Source organism: Oncorhynchus gorbuscha, linkage group LG13 (genome assembly GCF_021184085.1).
Source record: "Oncorhynchus gorbuscha isolate QuinsamMale2020 ecotype Even-year linkage group LG13, OgorEven_v1.0, whole genome shotgun sequence".
Lineage (NCBI taxonomy): Eukaryota > Metazoa > Chordata > Actinopteri > Salmoniformes > Salmonidae > Oncorhynchus > Oncorhynchus gorbuscha.
The window spans coordinates 723,780-744,865 of NC_060185.1; the positions used below are offsets into that span (position 1 = coordinate 723,780).

The 21,086-nt window shown below is 41.6% G+C and overlaps 1 pseudogene; it reads left to right on the top strand.

Annotated features, from left to right (window-relative positions):
- Positions 1-20,168, top strand: part of LOC123993818 — a 46,761-nt pseudogene extending 26,593 nt beyond the window's left edge.
- Positions 20,169-21,086: the final 918 nt, after the last annotated feature.

A 21,086-nucleotide genomic window follows, 5' to 3' on the forward strand; every position in this document is an offset into this window, starting at 1 on the left:
CAGACACCCATACATACCCCACAAGACATGTCACCAGAGGTCTGTTTAAACTACAAGCACACAGCTCGGACACCCATACATACCCCACAAGACATGTCACCAGAGGTCTGTTTAAACTACAAGCACACAGCTCAGACACCCATACATGCCACCAGAGGTCTGTTTAAACTACTGGCACACAGCTCAGACACCCATACATACCCCACAAGACATGCCACCAGAGGTCTGTTTAAACTACTAGCACACAGCTCAGACACCCATACATACCCCACAAGACATGCCACCAGAGGTCTGTTTAAACTACAAGCACACAGCTCAGACACCCATACATACCCCACAAGACATGCCACCAGAAGTCTCTTCACAGTCCCCAAGTGCAGAACAGACTATGGAAGGCACACAGTACTACATAGAGCCATGACTACATGGAACTCTATTCCACAGTACTACATAGAGCCATGACTACATGGAACTCTATTCCACAGTACTACATAGAGCCATGACTACATGGAACTCTATTCCACAATACTACATAGAGCCATGACTACATGGAACTCTATTCCACAATACTAATAATAATAATATAAATAATATATGCCATTTAGCAGACGCTTTTATCCAAAGCGACTTACAGTCATGTGTGCATACATTCTATGTATGGGTGGTCCATGGATCGAACCCACAGTACCCTGAGCCATGACTAAGCGCCATGCTCTACCAACTGAGCTACAGAACCCCACATATAGAGCCATGACTACATGGAACTCTATTCCACAATACTATATAGAGCCATGACTACATGGAACTCTAATCCACAGTACTACATAGAGCCATGACTACATGGAACTCTATTCCACAGTACTACATAGAGCCATGACTACATGGAACTCTATTCCACAATACTATATAGAGCCATGACTACATGGAACTCTAATCCACAGTACTACATAGAGCCATGACTACATGGAACTCTATTCCACAGTACTACATAGAGCCATGACTACATGGAACTCTATTCCACAATACTATATAGAGCCATGACTACATGGAACTCTAATCCACAGTACTACATAGAGCCATGACTACATGGAACTCTATTCCACAATACTATATAGAGCCATGACTACATGGAACTCTAATCCACAGTACTACATAGAGCCATGACTACATGGAACGCTATTCCACAGTACTACATAGAGCCATGACTACATGGAACTCTATTCCACAATACTATATAGAGCCATGACTACATGGAACTCTAATCCACAGTACTACATAGAGCCATGACTACATGGAACTCTATTCCACAATACTATATAGAGCCATGACTACATGGAACTCTATTCCACAGTACTACATAGAGCCATGACTACATGGAACTCTATTCCACAGTACTACATAGAGCCATGACTACATGGAACTCTATTCCACAATACTATATAGAGCCATGACTACATGGAACTCTAATCCACAGTACTACATAGAGCCATGACTACATGGAACTCTATTCCACAATACTATATAGAGCCATGACTACATGGAACTCTATTCCACAGTACTACATAGAGCCATGACTACATGGAACTCTATTCCACAGTACTACATAGAGCCATGACTACATGGAACTCTATTCCACAGTACTACATAGAGCCATGACTACATGGAACTCTATTCCACAGTACTACATAGAGTCATGACTACATGGAACTCTATTCCACAGTACTACATAGAGCCATGACTACATGGAACTATATTCCACAGTACTACATAGAGCCATGACTACATGGAACTCTATTCCACAGTACTACATAGAGCCATGACTACATGGAACTCTATTCCACAGTACTACATAGAGCCATGACTACATGGAACTCTATTCCACAGTACTACATAGAGCCATGACTACATGGAACTGTATTCCACAGTACTACATAGAGCCATGACTACATGGAACTGTATTCCACATCAGGTAACTGATGCAAGAGGTAGAATTAGATTTAAAGAACAGATAAAAATACACCTTATGAATCAGCGGGGACTGTGAAGACACACACATACACATGATTAGACACTCCATAAACACGTACACATGGATGTTCTATTGTAGATATGTGGTAGTAGAGTAGTGGTCTGAGGGAACACAATGAATGTATTGTTGATATGTGGTAGTGGTCTGAGGGAACACAATGAATGTATTGTTGATATGTGGTAGTGGTCTGAGGGAACACAATGAATGTATTGTTGATATGTGGTAGTAGAGTAGTGGTCTGAGGGAACACAATGAATGTATTGTTGATATGTGGTAGTAGAGTAGTGGTCTGAGGTAACACAATGAATGTATTGTTGATATGTGGTAGTAGAGTAGTGGTCTGAGGTAACACAATGAATGTATTGTTGATATGTCTGGTAGTATGTGGTAGTAGAGTAGTGGTCTGAGGTAACACAATGAATGTATTGTTGATATGTGGTAGTAGTGGTCTGAGGGAACACAATGAATGTATTGTTGATATGTGGTAGTAGAGTAGTGGTCTGAGGTAACACAATGAATGTATTGTTGATATGTGGTAGTAGTGGTCTGAGGGAACACAATGAATGTATTGTTGATATGTGGTAGTAGAGTAGTGGTCTGAGGGAACACAATGAATGTATTGTTGATATGTGGTAGTAGAGTAGTGGTCTGAGGTAACACAATGAATGTATTGTTGATATGTGGTAGTAGAGTAGTGGTCTGAGGGAACACAATGAATGTATTGTTGATATGTGGTAGTAGTGGTCTGAGGTAACACAATGAATGTATTGTAGATATGTGGTAGTAGTGGTCTGAGGTAACACAATGAATGTATTGTTGATATGTGGTAGTAGAGTAGTGGTCTGAGGTAACACAATGAATGTATTGTTGATATGTGGTAGTAGAGTAGTGGTCTGAGGTAACACAATGAATGTATTGTTGATATGTGGTAGTAGAGTAGTGGTCTGAGGGAACACAATGAATGTATTGTTGATATGTGGTAGTAGAGTAGTGGTCTGAGGGAACACAATGAATGTATTGTTGATATGTGGTAGTAGTGGTCTGAGGTAACACAATGAATGTATTGTTGATATGTGGTAGTAGAGTAGTGGTCTGAGGGAACACAATGAATGTATTGTTGATATGTGGTAGTAGAGTAGTGGTCTGAGGTAACACAATGAATGTATTGTTGATATGTGGTAGTAGTGGTCTGAGGTAACACAATGTATTGTTGATATGTGGTAGTAGTGGTCTGAGGTAACACAATGTATTGAATGTATTGTTGATATGTGATATGTAGTAGTGGTCTGAGGTAACACAATGTATTGTTGATATGTGGTAGTAGTGGTCTGAGGTAACACAATGTATTGTTGATATGTGGTAGTAGTGGTCTGAGGTAACACAATGTATTGTTGATATGTGGTAGTAGAGTAGTGGTCTGAGGTAACACAATGTATTGTTGATATGTGGTAGTAGTGGTCTGAGGTAACACAATGTATTGTTGATATGTGGTAGTAGTGGTCTGAGGTAACACAATGTATTGTTGATATGTGGTAGTAGTGGTCTGAGGTAACACAATGTATTGTTGATATGTGGTAGTAGTGGTCTGAGGTAACACAATGAATGTATTGTTGATATGTGGTAGTAGTGGTCTGAGGTAACACAATGTATTGTTGATATGTGGTAGTAGTGGTCTGAGGTAACACAATGTGTATTGTTGATATGTGGTAGTAGTGGTCTGAGGTAACACAATGTAATGTGTTGATATGTGGTAGTAGTGGTCTGAGGTAACACAATGTATTGTTGATATGTGGTAGTAGTGGTCTGAGGTAACACAATGAATGTATTGTTGATATGTGGTAGTAGAGTAGTGGTCTGAGGTAACACAATGAATGTATTGTTGATATGTGGTAGTAGTGGTCTGAGGTAACACAATGTATTGTTGATATGTGGTAGTAGTGGTCTGAGGTAACACAATGAATGTATTGTTGATATGTGGTAGTAGTGGTCTGAGGTAACACAATGTATTGTTGATATGTGGTAGTAGTGGTCTGAGGTAACACAATGAATGTATTGTTGATATGTGGTAGTAGAGTAGTGGTCTGAGGGAACACAATGAATGTATTGTTGATATGTGGTAGTAGAGTAGTGGTCTGAGGTAACACAATGAATGTATTGTTGATATGTGGTAGTAGAGTAGTGGTCTGAGGTAACACAATGAATGTATTGTTGATATGTGGTAGTAGAGTAGTGGTCTGAGGTAACACAATGAATGTATTGTTGATATGTGGTAGTAGTGGTCTGAGGGAACACAATGAATGTATTGTTGATATGTGGTAGTAGAGTAGTGGTCTGAGGTAACACAATGAATGTATTGTTGATATGTGGTAGTAGTGGTCTGAGGGAACACAATGAATGTATTGTTGATATGTGGTAGTAGAGTAGTGGTCTGAGGGAACACAATGAATGTATTGTTGATATGTGGTAGTAGAGTAGTGGTCTGAGGGAACACAATGAATGTATTGTTGATATGTGGTAGTAGTGGTAGTGGTCTGAGGGAACACAATGAATGTATTGTAGATATGTGGTAGTAGTGGTCTGAGGTAACACAATGAATGTATTGTAGATATGTGGTAGTAGTGGTCTGAGGTAACACAATGAATGTATTGTTGATATGTGGTAGTAGAGTAGTGGTCTGAGGGAACACAATGAATGTATTGTTGATATGTGGTAGTAGAGTAGTGGTCTGAGGGAACACAATGAATGTATTGTTGATATGTGGTAGTAGAGTAGTGGTCTGAGGGAACACAATGAATGTATTGTTGATATGTGGTAGTAGAGTAGTGGTCTGAGGGAACACAATGAATGTATTGTTGATATGTGGTAGTAGTGGTCTGAGGTAACACAATGAATGTATTGTTGATATGTGGTAGTAGAGTAGTGGTCTGAGGGAACACAATGAATGTATTGTTGATATGTGGTAGTAGAGTAGTGGTCTGAGGGAACACAATGAATGTATTGTTGATATGTGGTAGTAGTAGGTCTGAGGTAACACAATGTATTGTTGATATGTGGTAGAGTAGTGGTCTGAGGTAACACAATGAATGTATTGTTGATATGTGGTAGTAGTGGTCTGAGGTAACACAATGTGTATTGTTGATATGTGGTAGTAGTGGTCTGAGGTAACACAATGTATTGTAGATATGTGGTAGTAGTGGTCTGAGGTAACACAATGAATGTATTGTTGATATGTGGTAGTAGTGGTCTGAGGTAACACAATGTATTGTTGATATGTGGTAGTAGTGGTCTGAGGTAACACAATGTATTGTTGATATGTGGTAGTAGTGGTCTGAGGTAACACAATGTATTGTTGATATGTGGTAGTAGTGGTCTGAGGTAACACAATGTATTGTTGATATGTGGTAGTAGTGTGGTCTGAGGTAACACAATGTATTGTTGATATGTGGTAGTAGTGGTCTGAGGTAACACAATGTATGTGTTGATATGTGGTAGTAGTGGTCTGAGGTAACACAATGTATTGTTGATATGTGGTAGTAGTGGTCTGAGGTAACACAATGTATTGTTGATATGTGGTAGTAGTGTGGTCTGAGGTAACACAATGTATTGTTGATATGTGGTAGTAGTGGTGGTCTGAGGTAACACAATGTATTGTTGATATGTGGTAGTAGTGGTCTGAGGTAACACAATGTATTGTTGATATGTGGTAGTAGTGGTCTGAGGTAACACAATGTATTGTTGATATGTGGTAGTAGTGGTCTGAGGTAACACAATGTATTGTTGATATGTGGTAGTAGTGGTCTGAGGTAACACAATGTATTGTTGATATGTGGTAGTAGTGGTCTGAGGTAACACAATGTATTGTTGATATGTGGTAGTAGTGGTCTGAGGTAACACAATGTATTGTATGATATGGTGAGTAGTAGATATGTGTAGTCTGAGGTAACACAATGTATTGTTGATATGTGGTAGTAGTGGTCTGAGGTAACACAATGTATTGTTGATATGTGGTAGTAGTGGTCTGAGGTAACACAATGTATTGTTGATATGTGGTAGTAGAGTAGTGGTCTGAGGTAACACAATGTATTGTTGATATGTGGTAGTAGTGGTCTGAGGTAACACAATGAATGTATTGTTGATATGTGGTAGTAGTGGTCTGAGGTAACACAATTAATGTATTGTTGATATGTGGTAGTAGAGTAGTGGTCTGAGGTAACACAATGAATGTATTGTTGATATGTGGTAGTAGAGTAGTGGTCTGAGGGAACACAATGAATGTATTGTTGATATGTGGTAGTAGAGTAGTGGTCTGAGGTAACACAATGAATGTATTGTTGATATATGGTAGTAGAGTAGTGGTCTGAGGTAACACAATGAATGTATTGTTGATATGTGGTAGTAGAGTAGTGGTCTGAGGTAACACAATGAATGTATTGTTGATATATGGTAGTAGAGTAGTGGTCTGAGGGAACACAATGAATGTATTGTTGATATGTGGTAGTAGAGTAGTGGTCTGAGGGAACACAATGAATGTATTGTTGATATGTGGTAGTAGTGGTCTGAGGTAACACAATGTATTGTTGATATGTGGTAGTAGTGGTCTGAGGTAACACAATGAATGTATTGTTGATATGTGGTAGTAGAGTAGTGGTCTGAGGGAACACAATGAATGTATTGTAGATATGTGGTAGTAGTGGTCTGAGGGAACACAATGTATTGTTGATATGTGGTAGTAGAGTAGTGGTCTGAGGGAACACAATGAATGTATTGTTGATATGTGGTAGTAGAGTAGTGGTCTGAGGTAACACAATGTATTGTTGATATGTGGTAGTAGTGGTCTGAGGTAACACAATGTATTGTTGATATGTGGTAGTAGTGGTCTGAGGTAACACAATGAATGTATTGTTGATATGTGGTAGTAGTGGTCTGAGGTAACACAATGTATTGTTGATATGTGGTAGTAGAGTAGTGGTCTGAGGTAACACAATGAATGTATTGTTGATATGTGGTAGTAGAGTAGTGGTCTGAGGGAACACAATGAATGTATTGTAGATATGTGGTAGTAGAGTAGTGGTCTGAGGTAACACAATGAATGTATTGTTGATATGTGGTAGTAGTGGTCTGAGGTAACACAATGTATTGTTGATATGTGGTATTGGTCTGATAACACAATGTATTGTTGATAGTGTCTGAGTAGTGGTCTGAGGTAACACAATGAATGTATTGTTGATATGTGGTAGTAGTGGTCTGAGGGAACACAATGAATGTATTGTTGATATGTGGTAGTAGTGGTCTGAGGGAACACAATGAATGTATTGTTGATATGTGGTAGTAGAGTAGTGGTCTGAGGGAACACAATGAATGTATTGTTGATATGTGGTAGTAGAGTAGTGGTCTGAGGGAACACAATGAATGTATTGTTGATATGTGGTAGTAGTAGTAAGAATGTATTGTTGATATGTCTGAGAGGAACACAATGAATGTATTGTAGATATGTGGTAGTAGTGGTCTGAGGTAACACAATGAATGTATTGTAGATATGTGGTAGTAGTGGTCTGAGGTAACACAATGAATGTATTGTTGATATGTGGTAGTAGAGTAGTGGTCTGAGGGAACACAATGAATGTATTGTTGATATGTGGTAGTAGAGTAGTGGTCTGAGGGAACACAATGAATGTATTGTTGATATGTGGTAGTAGAGTAGTGGTCTGAGGGAACACAATGAATGTATTGTTGATATGTGGTAGTAGTAGTGGTCTGAGGGAACACAATGAATGTATTGTTGATATGTGGTAGTAGAACACAATGTAGTGGTCTGAGGGAACACAATGAATGTATTGTTGATATGTGGTAGTAGAGTAGTGGTCTGAGGTAACACAATGAATGTATTGTTGATATGTGGTAGTAGTGGTCTGAGGTAACACAATGTATTGTTGATATGTGGTAGTAGTGGTCTGAGGTAACACAATGAATGTATTGTTGATATGTGGTAGTAGTGGTCTGAGGTAACACAATGAATGTATTGTTGATATGTGGTAGTAGAGTAGTGGTCTGAGGTAACACAATGAATGTATTGTTGATATGTGGTAGTAGTGGTCTGAGGGAACACAATGAATGTATTGTTGATATGTGGTAGTAGAGTAGTGGTCTGAGGGAACACAATGAATGTATTGTAGATATGTGGTAGTAGTGGTCTGAGGTAACACAATGAATGTATTGTTGATATGTGGTAGTAGTGGTCTGAGGTAACACAATGAATGTATTGTTGATATGTGGTAGTAGAGTAGTGGTCTGAGGGAACACAATGAATATTGTTGATATGTAGTAGGTGGTCTGAGGTAACACAATGAATGTATTGTTGATATGTGGTAGTAGAGTAGTGGTCTGAGGTAACACAATGAATGTATTGTTGATATGTGGTAGTAGAGTAGTGGTCTGAGGTAACACAATGAATGTATTGTTGATATGTGGTATATGTGGTAGTAGTGGTCTGAGGTAACACAATGAATGTATTGTTGATATGTGGTAGTAGAGTAGTGGTCTGAGGTAACACAATGAATGTATTGTTGATATGTGGTAGTAGTAGTGGTCTGAGGTAACACAATGAATGTATTGTTGATATGTGGTAGTAGTGGTCTGAGGTAACACAATGTATTGTTGATATGTGGTAGTAGTGGTCTGAGGTAACACAATGAATGTATTGTTGATATGTGGTAGTAGTGGTCTGAGGTAACACAATGTATTGTTGATATGTGGTAGTAGTGGTCTGAGGTAACACAATGTATTGTTGATATGTGGTAGTAGTGGTCTGAGGTAACACAATGTATTGTTGATATGTGATATGTGGTCTGAGTAACACAATGTATTGTTGATATGTGGTAGTAGTGGTCTGAGGTAACACAATGTATTGTTGATATGTGGTAGTAGTGGTCTGAGGTAACACAATGTATTGTTGATATGTGGTAGTAGTGGTCTGAGGTAGGTAACACAATGTATTGTTGATATGTGGTAGTAGTGGTCTGAGGTAACACAATGTATTGTTGATATGTGGTAGTTGATATGGTCTGAGGTGGTCTGAACACAATGTATTGTTGATATGTGGTAGTAGTGGTCTGAGGTAACACAATGTATTGTTGATATGTGGTAGTAGTGTAGTGGTCTGAGGTAACACAATGTATTGTTGATATGTGGTAGTAGAGTAGTGGTCTGAGGTAACACAATGTATTGTTGATATGTGGTAGTAGTGGTCTGAGGTAACACAATGTATTGTTGATATGTGGTAGTAGTGGTCTGAGGTAACACAATGTATTGTTGATATGTGGTAGTAGTGGTCTGAGGTAACACAATGTATTGTTGATATGTGGTAGTAGTGGTCTGAGGTAACACAATGAATGTATTGTTGATATGTGGTAGTAGTGGTCTGAGGTAACACAATGTATTGTTGATATGTGGTAGTAGTGGTCTGAGGTAACACAATGTATTGTTGATATGTGGTAGTAGTGGTCTGAGGTAACACAATGTATTGTTGATATGTGGTAGTAGAGTAGTGGTCTGAGGTAACACAATGTATTGTTGATATGTGGTAGTAGTGGTCTGAGGTAACACAATGTATTGTTGATATGTGGTAGTAGAGTAGTGGTCTGAGGTAACACAATGTATTGTTGATATGTGGTAGTAGTGGTCTGAGGTAACACAATGAATGTATTGTTGATATGTGGTAGTAGTGGTCTGAGGTAACACAATTAATGTATTGTTGATATGTGGTAGTAGAGTAGTGGTCTGAGGTAACACAATGAATGTATTGTTGATATGTGGTAGTAGAGTAGTGGTCTGAGGGAACACAATGAATGTATTGTTGATATGTGGTAGTAGAGTAGTGGTCTGAGGTAACACAATGAATGTATTGTTGATATGTGGTAGTAGAGTAGTGGTCTGAGGTAACACAATGAATGTATTGTTGATATGTGGTAGTAGAGTAGTGGTCTGAGGTAACACAATGAATGTATTGTTGATATATGGTAGTAGTGGTCTGAGGGAACACAATGAATGTATTGTTGATATGTGGTAGTAGAGTAGTGGTCTGAGGGAACACAATGAATGTATTGTTGATATGTGGTAGTAGTGGTCTGAGGTAACACAATGTATTGTTGATATGTGGTAGTAGTGGTCTGAGGTAACACAATGAATGTATTGTTGATATGTGGTAGTAGAGTAGTGGTCTGAGGGAACACAATGAATGTATTGTAGATATGTGGTAGTAGTGGTCTGAGGGAACACAATGTATTGTTGATATGTGGTAGTAGAGTAGTGGTCTGAGGGAACACAATGAATGTATTGTTGATATGTGGTAGTAGAGTAGTGGTCTGAGGTAACACAATGTATTGTTGATATGTGGTAGTAGTGGTCTGAGGTAACACAATGTATTGTTGATATGTGGTAGTAGTGGTCTGAGGTAACACAATGAATGTATTGTTGATATGTGGTAGTAGTGGTCTGAGGTAACACAATGTATTGTTGATATGTGGTAGTAGAGTAGTGGTCTGAGGTAACACAATGAATGTATTGTTGATATGTGGTAGTAGAGTAGTGGTCTGAGGGAACACAATGAATGTATTGTTGATATGTGGTAGTAGAGTAGTGGTCTGAGGTAACACAATGAATGTATTGTTGATATGTGGTAGTAGTGGTCTGAGGTAACACAATGTATTGTTGATATGTGGTAGTAGTGGTCTGAGGTAACACAATGTATTGTTGATATGTGGTAGTAGTGGTCTGAGGTAACACAATGAATGTATTGTTGATATGTGGTAGTAGAGTAGTGGTCTGAGGGAACACAATGAATGTATTGTTGATATGTGGTAGTAGAGTAGTGGTCTGAGGGAACACAATGAATGTATTGTTGATATGTGGTAGTAGAGTAGTGGTCTGAGGAAAATGAATGTGTATTGTTGATATGTGGTAGTAGAGTAGTGGTCTGAGGGAACACAATGAATGTATTGTTGATATGTGGTAGTAGAGTAGTGGTCTGAGGGAACACAATGAATGTATTGTTGATATGTGGTAGTAGTGGTCTGAGGTAACACAATGAATGTATTGTTGATATGTGGTAGTAGTGTAGTGGTCTGAGGTAACACAATGAATGTATTGTTGATATGTGGTAGTAGAGTAGTGGTCTGAGGTAACACAATGAATGTATTGTTGATATGTGGTAGTAGAGTAGTGGTCTGAGGGAACACAATGAATGTATTGTTGATATGTGGTAGTAGAGTAGTGGTCTGAGGGAACACAATGAATGTATTGTTGATATGTGGTAGTAGTGGTCTGAGGGAACACAATGAATGTATTGTTGATATGTGGTAGTAGAGTAGTGGTCTGAGGTAACACAATGAATGTATTGTTGATATGTGGTAGTAGAGTAGTGGTCTGAGGTAACACAATGAATGTATTGTTGATATGTGGTAGTAGTGGTCTGAGGTAACACAATGTATTGTTGATATGTGGTAGTAGTGGTCTGAGGTAACACAATGAATGTATTGTTGATATGTGGTAGTAGTGTGGTCTGAGGTAACACAATGAATGTATTGTTGATATGTGGTAGTAGTCTGAGGTAACACAATGAATGTATTGTTGATATGTGGTAGTAGTGGTCTGAGGTAACACAATGAATGTATTGTTGATATGTGGTAGTAGAGTAGTGGTCTGAGGTAACACAATGTATTGTTGATATGTGGTAGTAGTGGTCTGAGGTAACACAATGAATGTATTGTTGATATGTGGTAGTAGAGTAGTGGTCTGAGGGAACACAATGAATGTATTGTTGATATGTGGTAGTAGAGTAGTGGTCTGAGGTAACACAATGTATTGTTGATATGTGGTAGTAGAGTAGTGGTCTGAGGTAACACAATGTATTGTTGATATGTGGTAGTAGAGTAGTGGTCTGAGGTAACACAATGTATTGTTGATATGTGGTAGTAGTGGTCTGAGGTAACACAATGTATTGTTGATATGTGGTAGTAGTGGTCTGAGGTAACACAATGTATTGTTGATATGTGGTAGTAGTGGTCTGAGGTAACACAATGAATGTTGATTGTTGATATGTGTTGATATGTAGTAGTAGTGGTCTGAGGTAACACAATGTATTGTTGATATGTGGTAGTAGAGTAGTGGTCTGAGGTAACACAATGAATGTATTGTTGATATGTGGTAGTAGAGTAGTGGTCTGAGGTAACACAATGAATGTATTGTTGATATGTGGTAGTAGTGGTCTGAGGTAACACAATGAATGTATTGTTGATATGTGGTAGTAGTAGTGGTCTGAGGTAACACAATGAATGTATTGTTGATATGTGGTAGTAGTGGGTCTGAGGGAACACAATGAATGTATTGTTGATATGTGGTAGTAGTGGTCTGAGGTAACACAATGAATGTATTGTTGATATGTGGTAGTAGTGGTCTGAGGTAACACAATGTATTGTTGATATGTGGTAGTAGTGGTCTGAGGTAACACAATGAATGTATTGTTGATATGTGGTAGTAGAGTAGTGGTCTGAGGGAACACAATGAATGTATTGTTGATATGTGGTAGTAGAGTAGTGGTCTGAGGGAACACAATGAATGTATTGTTGATATGTGGTAGTAGTGGTCTGAGGGAACACAATGAATGTATTGTTGATATGTGGTAGTAGAGTAGTGGTCTGAGGGAACACAATGAATGTATTGTTGATATGTGGTAGTAGTGGTCTGAGGTAACACAATGAATGTATTGTTGATATGTATAATAATAATAATAATATATGCCATTTAGCAGACGGTCTGATCAAAGCGTATTTACAGTCATGTGTGCATACATTCTATTGTTGATATGTGGTAGGTGGTCTGAGGATAACCCAATGTATGGTTGATATGTGCCAGTGGTCTGAGGTAACTGAATGTAGCTATGTGGTAGTAAGTGGTCTGAGGTACCACATATGTGGTAGTAGAGTAGTGGTCTGAGGGAACTCAATGAATGTATTGTTGATATGTGGTAGTAGAGTAGTGGTCTGAGGTAACACAATGTATTGTTGATATGTTTACATTTACATTACATTTAAGTCATTTAGGTAGTAGACGCTCTTATCACAGATGACTTGTTGAAATTGGTGCATTCACCTTATGACATCCAGTGGGACAGTCACTAGCAATAGTGCATCTAAAACTTAGGGGGTGGGGTGAGAGGGATTACTTAACCTATCCTAGGTATTCCTTAAAGAGTGGGGTTTCAGGTGTCTCCGGAAGGTGGTGATTGACTCCGCTGTCCTGGCGTCATGAGGGAGTTTGTTCCACCATTGGGGGCCAGGGCAGCGAACAGTTTTGACTGGGCTGAGCGGGAGCTGTACTTCCTCAGTGGTAGGGAGGCGAGCAGGCCAGAGGTGGATGAACGCAGTGCCCTTGTTTGGGTGTAGGGCCTGATCAGAGCCTGGAGGTACTGAGGTGCCGTTCCCCTCACAGCTCCGTAGGCAAGCACCATGGTGTAGCGGATGCGAGCTTCAACTGGAAGCCAGTGGAGAGAACGGAGGAGCGGGGTGACGTGAGAGAACTTGGGAAGGTTGAACACCAGACGGGCTGCGGCGTTCTGGATGAGTTGAAGGGTTTAATGGCACAGGCAGGGAGCCCAGCCAACAGCGAGTTGCAGTAATCCAGACGGGAGATGACAAGTGCCTGGATTAGGACCTGCGCCGTTTCCTGTGTGAGGCAGGGTCGTACTCTGCGGATGTTGTAGAGCATGAACCTATTGTTGAGGAACGGGCCACCGCCTGTGATGTTAGTTGAGAACGACAGGGTGTTGTCCAGGATCACACCAAGGTTCTTGGCGCTCTGGGAGTGAGGACACAGTGGAGTTGTCAACCGTGATGGCGAGATCATGGAACACAATGCAGTCCTTCCCGATAGGAAGAGCAGCTCCGTCTTGCCGAGGTTCAGCTTGAGGTGGTGATCCGTCATCCACACTGATATGTCTGCCAGACATGCAGAGATGCGATTCGCCACCTGGTCATCAGAAGGGGAAAGGATGAAGATTAATTGTGTGTCGTCTGCATAGCAATGATAAGAGAGACCATGTGAGGTTATGACAGAGCCAAGTGACTTGGTGTATAGCGAGAATAGGAGAGGGCCAAGAACAGAGCCCTGGGGACACCAGTGGTGAGAGCGCGTGGTGAGGAGACAGATTCTCGCCACGCCACCTGGTAGGTGGACCTGTCAGGTAACACAATGAATGTATTGTTGATATGCGTGGGCCGCGCCGGAGATGCCCAACTCGGAGAGGGTGGTCTGAGAGGAACATCTGATGGTTCACAGATATGTGGTAAGGCAGCCGATAGATCTAGAAGGATGAGAGCAGAGGAGAGAGAGTTAGCTTTAGCAGTGCGGATATCCGTGATACAGAGGAGAGCAGTCTCAGTTGAATGACTAGTCTTGAAACCTGACTGATTTGGATCAAGAAGGTCATTCAGAGAGAGATATGTGGGAGAGCTGGCCAAGGAATGGCACGTTCAAGAGTTTTGGAGAGAAAAGAAAGAAGGGATACTGGTCTGTAATTGTTGACATCGGAGGGATCGAGTGTAGGTTTTTTATTGTTGAAGGGTAGTGCAACTCTCGCTCTCTTGAAGATTGGAATGGGTACGTAGCCAACGGTCAGGGATGAGTTGATGAGCGAGGTGAGGTAAGGGAGAAGGTCTCCGGAAATGGTCTGGAGAAGAGAGGAGGGGATAGGGTCAAGCGGGCAGGTTGTTGGGCGGCCGGTGGTCACAGGTAACACGAGATTTCATCTGGAGAGAGAGGGGAGAAAGAGGTCAGAGCATAGGGTAGGGCAGTGTGAGCAGAACCAGCGGTGTCGTTTGACTTAGCAACACGAGGATCGGATGTCGTCGACCTTCTTTTCAAAATGGTTGTGAAGTCATCTGCAGAGAGGGAGGATATGGGGGGGAGGGGGCGGAGGATTCAGGAGGGAGGAGAAGGTGGCAAAGAGTTCCTAGGGTTAGAGGCAGAAGCTTGGAATTTAGCGTGGTAGAAAGTGGCTTTAGCAGCAGAGACAGAGGAGGAAAATGTAGAGAGGAGGGAGTGAAAGGATGCCAGGTCCGCAGGGTAGGCGAGTTTTCCTCCATTTCCGTGGTCTGCCCGGTAACCCTGTTCTGTGAGCTCGCAATGAGTCATCGAGCCACGGAGCGGGAGGAGGACCGAGGGCCTGGAGGATAGGGGACATAGAGAGTCAAGGGATGCAGAGATTGGAGGAGTAGGAGGGTTGAGGTAACACAGAATCAGGAGATAGGTGGGAGTAGGTTTGAGCGGAGGGAAGAGATGAAGGATGGAAGAGGAGAGAGTAGCGGGGGAGAGAGAGCGAAGGTTGGGACGAGGTATACCATCCGAGTAGGGGCAGTGTGGGAGGTGTTGGATGAGAGCGAGAGGGAAAAGGATACAAGGCAGTGGTCGGAGACTTGGAGGGGAGTTGCAATGAGGTTAGTGGAAGAACAGCATCTAGTAAAGATGAGGTCAGCGTATTGCCTGCCTTGTGAGTAGGGGGAAGGTGAGAGGGTGAGGTCAAAAGAGGAGAGGTGGGAAAGAAGGAGGCAGAGAGGAAAGAGTCAAAGGTAGACGTGGGGAGGTTAAAGTCGCCCAGAACTGTGAGAGGTGAGCCGTCCTCAGGAAAGGAGCTTATCAAGGCATCAAGCTCATTGATGGTCTCCGAGGGAACCTGGAGGGCGATAAATGAATGATGTTAAGTTGAAAGGGCTAGTGACTGTGACAGCATGGAATTCAAAGGAGGCGATAGACAGATGGGTAAGGGGAGAAAGAGAGAATGACCACTTGGGAGAGATGAGGATCCCGGTGCCACCACCCCAATGACCAGACGCTCTCGGGGTGTGCGAGAACACGTGGGCGGACGAAGAGAGAGCAGTAGGAGTAGCAGTGTTGTCTGTGGTGATCCATGTTTCCGTCAGGGCCAAGAAGTCGAGGGACTGGAGGGAGGCATGGGCTGAGATGAACTCTGCCTTGTTGATATGCAGATTGGCAGTTCCAGAGGCTACCGGAGACCTGGAACTCCACGTGGGTCGTGCGCGCTGGGACCACCAGAGTAGGGTGGCCGTGGTCGCGGTGAGGAACGTTTGTATGGTCTGTGCAGAGAGGAGAGAACAGGGATAAACCGACACATAGTTGACAGGCTACAGAAGAGGCTACGCTAATGCAAAGGAGATTGGAATGACAAGTGGACTACACGTCTCGAATGTTCAGAAAGTTAAGCTACGTAGCAAGAATCTTATTGACTAAAATGATTAAAATGATACAGTACTGCTGAAGTAGGCCAGCTGGCAGTGGGTGCGTTGTTGACACTACACTAATCAAGTCGTTCCGTTGAGTGTAATAGTTTCTGCAGTGTTGCTATTGGGGGCTAGCAGGCTAGCTAGCAGTGTTGTTTACGTTACGTTGCGTTAAAAGAACGACAATAGATGGCTGTTGATACCTAGAAAATCGCTCTAGACTACACAATTATCTTTGATACAAAGACGGCTATGTAGCTAGCTAAGTAGCTAGCTACGATCAAACAAATCAAACCGTTGTACTGTAATGAAAATGAAGTGAAAATGTGATACAACCTGTGAATGCGACCGGGTAGTTGAGTTCTATACAGAAGACGTTGGCTAGCGTTGGCTAGCTGTTGGCTAGCTAGCAGAGTCACCTACGTTAAGGACGACAAATAGCTGGCTAGCTAACCTCGGTAAATTAAGATAATCACTCTAAGACTACACACTCTAAACCTAAACAACACAATTATCTTGGATACGATGATACGATGATACGAAGACAGCAAAGACAGCTATGTAGTAGCTGACACTAAACTAATCAAGTCGTTCAGTTGAGTGTAACAGTTTCTCCAGTGCAGCTAATCAGTGGACGTTAGCTAGCTGGCTAGTGAAGACTAGTGAAGACTACGTTAGGACGGCGAAATACGATAATTACGCAATTATCTTTTGATACAAAGACGGCTATGTAGCTAGCTGAGAAGAAATTGCTAAGATAAGACAAATCAAACCGTTGTGATATAATGAAATATAATGAAAAAGTTATACTACCCGTTGGAGCGACGTGCAGATGCGACCACTGGCTCCAACCGGAACCGGAACCATATGTGGTAGTAGAGTAGTGGTCTGAGGTAACACAATGTATTGTTGATATGTGGTAGTAGAGTAGTGGTCTGAGGTAACACAATGTATTGTTGATATGTGGTAGTAGAGTAGTGGTCTGAGGTAACACAATGTATTGTTGATATGTGGTAGTAGAGTAGTGCTCTGAGGGAACACGATGAATGTATTGGGTAAAAAATGTAACATTACATTTCATAACTGCCTTGGTGTTGCTGGACCCCAGGAAGAGTAGCTGCTGTCTTGGCACGAACTAAAGGGGATCCATAATAAATCCCAGTAAGAGTAGCTGCTGCCTTGGCAGGAACTAATGGGGATCCATAATAAACCCCAGGAAGAGTAGCTGCAGCCTTGGCAGGATCTAATGTGGATCCATAATAAACCCCAGGAGGAGTAGCTGCTGCCTTGGCAGGAACTAATGGGGATCCATAATAAACCCCAGGAGGAGTAGCTGCTGCCTTGGCAGGATCTAATGTGGATCCATAATAAACCCCAGGAAGAGTAGCTGCTGCCTTGGCAGGAACTAAAGGGGATCCATAATAAACCCCAGGAAGAGTAGCTGCTGCCTTGGCAGGAACTAATGGGGATCCATAATAAACCCCAGGAAGAGTAGTTACTACCTTGGCAGGAACTAATGAGGATCCATAATAAACCCCAGGAGGAGTAGCTGCTGCCTTGGCAGGAACTAATGGGGATCCATAATAAACCCCAGGAAGAGTAGCTGCTGCCTTGGCAGGAACTAATGGGGATCCATAATAAACCCCAGGAAGAGTAGCTGTATCCTTGGCAGGAACTAATGGGGATCCATAATAAACCCCAGGAAGAGTAGCTGCTGCCTTGACAGGAACTAATGGGAATCCTTAATAAATACATAAATACATGTTAAGGAGTCCACTTTCCTATGCACAACAACACAACTAGAGATTTGATGCAGGTATTTTCTTTGCAACATGTATTGTCATTGACTAGAATAACATATAATTGTATGACCTATGCGTCTGTACCTGCATTTTTTTACCCCCTATTACTAGATAGCTAGCTAGATGGGGCAGTCCATTCTATATGCCTTCTTGACTTTGATACAATGTGTCGTCACTGACTCATTATGCATTTGTGCACGCACAATGGTAGCTAACTTAGCTAGCTCATCAACCAGTATTTTCTTTGATTTTTCTGCACGATGGCACTTAAAGCCTTGACTCTCATAGGGACCAGTGAGCTCATTTAGCTAGCTGTTAGCCAGCAGGGTTGCATCGGTTTCCATTGGACTGGCACTTGCTACTCTATCCAGCTAGGTAACTAGCTAATGAGAGCTGATTATTATGTAGCAGCATTATCTGACGAGTCACTAGCATGTTAACATAAGCTAGCTAGCCAATGTCGATACACCGAAGTCACTGGTCCACAACATCAAGCAAATTGTACAGAACTAAATAATGTTTTGACTTTGTAGTGGCGCTTCATTTTTTGGGTTTGTGTGAGTTTTCCCTAGTGACATGGAGAATGTAATCTTTTTGGCATTTCATCCGGTTTTGGCATGAGAACAATTAATTTCCACACATGTATTCGGAGCCTCTGAAATAAGAGATCAGGTCACGGATTAGGAGCCTCTACCTTCTACTGTAATGACCCATATGTATATCGCTTCTGTGCTTGTTCTTTTCTCTTTGTCTTTGTAGAACCATGGCAATTTCAGCTGGCTTGTAGAATGCCTTTTAAACTTTCACTATCTTCATGTCAGTACCTGATGGAAGGAAATTACAACAAAATGTGTCGGGCCAAACGTAACATCACTGCTGAGAGCTACACCTTCTTCATAGATATTCTGCTAAACACCATCCTGTAAGAGACAGAATGATTTCTGACATTGGATGAATTGATATTGTCTGGAAATGGCAGATGCATGGATTCATTGAGTCATCCTTGTGCTCCAGCAATGGCATGGTGTGATCCTTGTGTGTGTTTTCCAGTGATGGTATTTCTGCGTGCATAGAGAAGGCTTATAAACAGATCCATTTCAATGAAGCGACCAGAGTGCTTTTCTTCTCCTGCCCAAACAACATGACAGAGTTTAAAGGTTAGTTAATATCTGCTCTACTCTGTTGTGTACCCTACTGAATAGTAGCCTGGTCCAAGATCTGTTTGTGCATGACAAAGGACCATAGGAGTTAGCTTTAAAGAACGGCCGATCCTTAGAACTTGAGTTTAGTCCAGTCTCATCATATTAAAGTTGTGTGTGTTACAGCGAGGCTGGACCCAGAACCTCTCATCATATTAAAGTTGTGTGTGTTACAGCGAGGCTGGACCCAGAACCTCTCATCATATTAAAGTTGTGTGTTACAGCGAGGCTGGACCCAGAACCTCTCATCATATTAAAGTTGTGTGTGTTACAGCGAGGCTGGACCCAGAACCTCTCATCATATTAAAGTTGTGTGTGTGTTACAGTGAGGCTGGACCCAGAACCTCTCATCATATTAAAGTTGTGTGTGTGTGTGTTACAGTGAGGCTGGACCCAGAACCTCTCATCATATTAAAGTTGTGCGTGTGTGTTACAGCGAGGCTGGACCCAGAACCTCTCATCATATTAAAGTTGTGTATGTGTGTGTTACAGTGAGGCTGGACCCAGAACCTCTCATCATATTAAAGTTGTGTATGTGTGTGTTACAGCGAGGCTGGACCCAGAACCTCTCATCATATTAAAGTTGTGTATGTGTGTGTTACAGTGAGGCTGGACCCAGAACCTCTCATCATATTAAAGTTGTGTATGTGTGTGTTACAGCGAGGCTGGACCCAGAACCTCTCATCGTATCAAATTTGCATCTGTGTTTTACAGCGGGGCTGGACCCAGAGCCCAGGTGGTTACTACTCATTCAGTAGCCAAAAGCAGAGGACAGAGGATGTCAACTCTCCCTCCACCGAGCTGGCTTCGCAAGTCAGAGTATGCACGGCAGCTGGAGATGATTGTCTAGAGTAACCTACTGCAGAAGTTAGCTATTACACACACACTTGATACCAAACTACACAGTCCTCTTATGTCTCCATACATTGTCACACTTGTAGATTTGCCAACACGTTGACAGATTGGTAGACTGGTAGTTTGTCCAACACTTTGTTGTGACAGATTGTCAGACTGGTAGATTTGCCAACACTTTGACAGATTGTCAGACTGGTGGATTTACCAACACTTGGTCGTTCTCTCCCACTCAACCTGCTTCTCACAGCTCCCTGAGAAGAGACATGAGTGTTTTAACATCCTCTAGTCTGACTGTTAATGCATCTGAGTAACTGAAATAAAGTTGTGGTATCACTTTCCAGCTAAGGCTAGTCTGTTCAGTGGCTCCTAACAGCATTGTTCACCTTTGGGAATGAGTTCAAAGAAGGAAATGTCCTAGTTGTCATTTACGTTGACTGCATAGAAGAACACGGTGTGAATGTTTGGAGGGTTTCTGTCTAGGGATTAGGGTGTAATTTGTAGTAACTTTGTTTCAGGACATCCTGCATTACACCTGGTATTTTTCTTGTATCAGCAAACTCATTCAGTAAACATGTTCATATTTTAGAAAATACAATTGCTTGTTTCAGAAAAATGTGCACAAGTATGAAATGTCAAATCTATTTTTTATGATATACTTTATATTTCATGTGTCATATGATTTAACATTTAACATACTAACTATACTGCTCAATTATATTATTTCATCCTTTCTTTATTTTGAAGATCAGTTTCATGTAGTATAAATATTTGCCTAACACATATCTAGTGAATAGCGCTAGGGAGGTAGCCAGGGTTGCCGTGGTGACCCATGGAGGCTCACTGGAAGATCCTGCTCAAGTTCAACCTGACAGGAGAGGAAGATAGAGAAAAGACAGGTTTCTCCACTGGGGGA